Source organism: Scleropages formosus, chromosome 16 (genome assembly GCF_900964775.1).
Source record: "Scleropages formosus chromosome 16, fSclFor1.1, whole genome shotgun sequence".
NCBI lineage: Eukaryota > Metazoa > Chordata > Actinopteri > Osteoglossiformes > Osteoglossidae > Scleropages > Scleropages formosus.
The window spans coordinates 7,355,334-7,360,937 of NC_041821.1; positions in this window are offsets into that span (position 1 = coordinate 7,355,334).

Below are 5,604 nucleotides of genomic sequence, written 5' to 3' on the forward strand. Positions count from 1 at the left end.
GACGCGAAAGTTAAAGTGAAAATGTTCGAAGAAGGAAGGTTCCGTAATCGCACGTTCATCATCATCTCGTTCTTCTAACTTTCGCGAATGCGGGTGTCCTTATCATAAATGCTCCTCAAAACATTCGTTAACATTTACACACCACCACTGAATTCTCTAGCTTTTCTGTTGTTCTGTCGCTTTTTTAGAGAAAAGCGTCAGCAAAATGAATAAATGTAAGTGTACTTATTTATAATAATACAAGTACATATTATGTACATGGTTTACTGTACATTATATAATAATATATTATAATGTACAGTAAACCATATGCAACTGAATGTTGTAAATAGCAAGAACACAATGTTGCACTTACCTTTCCTCTGGGTATACTACAGTATTTTTTACTATGGTGCTCCTGTGTAAAACTGCCCCCCTGACCTAAAATAATTTCACGAAAGTTTCAAAATCTTTTTGAGCAATCTTTACATCAGAGGAGTAATCAAGTACAGTAATGTTAACAGAAAATGTTGCTCTCCTGTCTTCTTATATACTGTGATATTCCAGGCCTGAAATAGGCCTCTTCTAAGAACGTAGACACTCGTGTCCTGCAGGTATACGTCTTCTTGGAGTTTACAAAGAAAGAAGTAAAAAGAGGAACTCTTTCCAAAGGTGGACAATGAAATTCTGATAAATAGACTAATCAGCCTTGATCTATGGTTCCTTCTTGACGCTGCACAAACTGCACAGACAAATGACCGGTGTATCACGCCAGGTCACGGCTACGTGAGTGGTTCCATGTCTCCACGAAGCAGATCAGGGATGATTTATTAATCCCTGTAGCTCAGATAAGTGTGAAATAAAACATCCTCATGGGAAATCCATCATATAGAAAGAACAGGGTAATGATTCAGCATAAAGCATTCAGCATTTAGCATTTCCCAGTCAACACGCATTACTGTGGGTGTAACGTTGGCTATATTCTAATTTGAAAAATGGTTCCCAGCACGGATGTGGTCAAAGTGATGCAGCTTTGCATAGGGTCCAGTTTTAGATTTCCATAATACACTTCCTGATTAGACTTACAGATATACTGCAGTGTGGTTTAAGACAGTGACTTGTAACCTGTTAATTCAACTCCCTGGGAGCCCTTTGCTGTTAGACAACAGAGAAAGTACACACACACACACTCCATGTCCTGAGGGGGCTTATGGCAAACCAGAGCCTAACCCAGCAACAGAGGGCACAGGGCTGGGTGGGGAGAGGACACACCCAGGACAGGATACCAGTCTACCACAAGGCACCCCAAGTGGGACTTGAACCCTTGACCCACCGCATAGCAGGACCAGGACCTGCTGCACCACCGAACCCCCCATGGAGAAAGTATTTAACCTGAATTGCTGAGTTGCTTTGGTGAAAAGTGTTGACAAAGTAACAAAATATAACACCAGGTGTATGCTATGCATGTGAGAGCATTAAAGCCTGATTATTTGCTTGGAATTTGCTGTACAATACCCTGCATATTGTGTGTGTGTGTGTGTGTGTGTGTGTGTGTGTGTGTGTGTGTGTATGTATGTATAACACTAGATGTCACTCTATACCTAGTGCAGAACACTGAAGGTGGATTAAAGGCACAATTTTCCTTGCATTAGTTATTATTAACTGAGTATCGGTGTTTATTTTCCAACATTTTTCTCACGAGACAAAAGATAAGCACATAATTATAACGTGAAGCAGAGCCATTTCTGGTGTAACGCCAGAAAGATTTGTGAATGTATGATGTAATAAATTTGAAACCTTTATCTGTTACTTCCAAAACAGATGGCTATACAATACACAGTAATACCAGCAGTGCTCAGAGCAGGCAAGATTTTTTCAAACTAGCATTGAAATGGAAGAGAAGCAGCTCATCACACTGGATTTCCACCACAGCCCAGGTGGCTAAAGGGCTTTCGCTGTGCATTTGCTTCGGTTTCTGCAGGGTGGATGTTAACGGCATTTTTCCGCTCTGTGCCCTTACATTTCAAGTGTTAAATTGGGCCTTAAACTCACAAACTGTTAGCCAATGCCTTTACCGTTCTCACCATAATCAGTGACACAGAGGCCTCCTCTATGGCCATCTGCTCTATGGAGATGTGGCTCAGTTGAGAAAAGTGGCTGTGGTGGTGGTAAAACCCTGTAAGAAACTGCTTTTCATGCTTGTGTTCTATGTTTGTCTGCGTGGTTTTTATAAACAAGCCAGATAAAGTACAGAACACTGCGTAGGAAGCCAAGCTCAGTGCTGAGGGCCATCATTACACTACTCAGGTAAGCAGGGGGTGGTCCTGATTCAACACTACGTTTTGCATTTACAGTTTATTATTGGCTGTTTTACTGAGTAAAAATACTATAGTTTATTGTATATTTTATTTCAAAGACTGTCCCCAAAGTTTGATCGCTTCTCAATGAATGTCTAACTAGTGTACCCATGAAGATGTGCTGCTATATCTATAAGGGACTTTGGGTAGTGTAGCGGTTAGGGCTTTTGTTTTGCAGTCTGAAGGGCTACTGACACGATTCGACCTGACCACAGCCCACTTGGTCTTCATTTTGGTTTGGAAGATCCAGTTAATCAGCCTTCTGCAGAGAGGGCACTGAGGTGAGTTAGTACTCCACTTCTTGATGCAGGTGAAGCAAAACGTATGGACACAGCAGTCTGGATAAGCTGAGTCACTCATGCAATCAAGGCAAATGGGGCATGTTGGGTCTGGACGCCTCTCGGCTGCCATGATTGCGTTTTAGCTGCTGCTATCACCTTGAACAAGATCAAAATTGCATTAAGAAAAGCCACCAGGTGAATCCATGCCCTCCTTCACAGGCATGGTAACTGCAGTAATTGTCTTTGCAGCCTCCTAATTGCAGTGAGAAACATAATTTTGTTAGTTTTCTTAGAATTGCCTTCATTTTAGCTATGAATTTAAAAGGAGAAATAAACATCCACTGTATTTGAAGACATTTGCAATTAAAATAATCTGGGAGTATAATTTATATTAATCTGCAACACAGTTTTTTACAGAAATAATCTCTCATGTGTTTAACAGCAGGGGTGGTGCAGTGGCACAGCAGGTTTGACCAGGTCCTGCTCTCTGGTGGGTCTGGGTTTTGAGTCCTACTTGGGGTGCCTTGCAATGGACTGGCATCCTGTCCTGGGTGCATCCCCTCCCCCTCCAGCCTTGTGCCCTGTGTTGCTGGGTTAGGCTCTGGTTTGCTGCAACCCCGCTTGGGACAAGTGGTTTCAGACTGTGTGTGTGTTTAACAGCAAAGCCGTTGTATGTATGCTAAAATTCAGTTCAGGGAGGTAATTATGCTATATTAAACCATAATTAAGTATTGTGGTCTAACATGTCAATCTCTAGTGATACAGAAAAAGACTTTTCAATAATCATAAATCTCTCAACAAAACCTCAGTGCTGTCAAAGTCTGTCTGACAAACCTCCGCAATTTAACCGATGGGTGTCATGACAACCAAACAACATAGTCACGGGACTTCTCCTGGCGGTATGAGCAATGATGTATCTTTGAGAGATATGAGCTATATTTTGACACATTCCTTAATTTTGGAAATTTGATAACAGCAGCAATGTGCCAGGTTGAAACCCTTTTGACGCTAAGCTTTCCTGCAGAGAATATGTCATTTGTTTGAGGTTATTTGGACATGCAATAAAATGAATATCAGGGTACTTTTGTGTTAAGGAGTTACATGGAAATGAGTCCTGGTTTGCAGTGCATGACAGCTGAAGTAGAAGAGAGTCGTGTACAGTGTATGTGTTGGATCATGCATATGTAGAGCCAGCGGCAGAGGCCAGGATGGTGAGGAAGGTAGTGTCCGTTATGGAAAATGGCTCACATCACTTCCATGAAGTGATCATCATGAGGTCCTTTAGCCATCAAGTAATCCATTATGGTGTACAAAGGGGCACTTTTGGGAATAATTCTTACCAACAACCACTCACCTACATAATATCACTCAAGGGCCTGTTAGCTCCTCAACACAGAGGAACAGGGAAGTGCTCTTTGACTTTAGTTGTTGCACTTGTTTACTTGTCTAGTGTGTGTAACTTTAATGTGCAATTGTCTGTTTTTGTTACTTTGTGAGTTAATCATTCTGTTTGGGTATAACTGACCGCCTTGTTCTCATGCGTTAAGGTGCTGTGTCTATATAAATACATAGCACTGTGGTTTTATATATTTGTATATTATATTATATATATAATATATTACCTATCATTGTCTTATCATGGAGGGAGTGTTGTGGTGGTGCAGCAGGATTGGCCGAATCCTGCTCTCTGGGGGGTCTGGAGTTCGAGTCCTGCTTGGGGTGCCTTGCAATGGGCTGGCGCCCCATCCTGGGTGTGTCCCCCCACCCCTCCAGCCTTGTGCCTTGTGTTGCCGGGTTAGACTCTGGTTTGCTTGCGACCCCGCTCGGGACAAGTAGTTTCAGCCTGTGTGTGTGTGTGTGTGTGTTTATATCTTATCATACCCTTCCCTTGGCTATCATCACCCAGTGGGAAACTATAAAGGAATGAATGTTGCTGAACTCTTGCACTGTGTGTCCAAGTACCTTCTTACTATGGACAGACTAATTAATGTGGGGAAAATATAATGGGGGGATGAAAGGTGAAACACTAAACCAAAAATGGTCACAGTGGTGCTGAACACTCCAGTGTTTAGAGCCCAACTCTTACCTCAACACTGGAACTTTGGCTCCAAGTACAGGTGGATGACAAGTGATGCCTTTTACCCTTTGGACACTTTACTGGACCAAGTGTGAATGACCGCAAGAATAATGTAGATGAGTGCTATCTGGCAGAGTCCTCAAGCTACTTCCTTTTCCTGTCCTGAATCTGGTGCTCCAAGAAACTCTGGATAGCAAATAGGGAGCCTGCGCTAGAGGCTCGGCTGGAAACGGGAGTCCCAAAAATGGCTGCAGCTGTTGGAAAGCAAACACTGGGCTCTGGGGTCTGCTCAGTCCTGGGATTGACACAACACAGTCCTCTTCCTCAGAGAAGGTGCCCTAGGGATCCCCTGGCAATTCCCCAGCGTCTGTCTTACGGTGATACCCATTGTACCCTTACAATATGTGTGTAACGTAATATATACCATAAACATAGACACACACACGCTGTATAAAACACATGACTGGAAATCCAGTGAAGTAGCTGGCCAGTTGTTTCCTACTAGTTCTATTTTCCTGCTATACATGATATTGGTAGGTTATCTTGCTCGATTACAGCTGTCTTCATATATAATCATATAAAGGTTGTACCTTTACATTTATCCATTTAGTAGACGCTTTTCTCCGAAGTGACGTACATCTCAGCGAAAATACAATGTGTGCATTACATCAAGAGAAATAGACGAATCTGCAGACCATGTGATTCTTAAGTAAACCTACTTTGTTACTTTCCACCTGATGCACCGAAGTTCATCACTCAAGTAGGTGCATAAAACGCAGGATAGATGAATCCTGATAACCTTCCAACAGTTTTTTTATAAGGTACACAAACATTCACATACAAGGCAGGAGTAGCGACTGTGTAAAGGCTTATGTGGGGATGACCGTAATGAACATTTACACCGTAACGG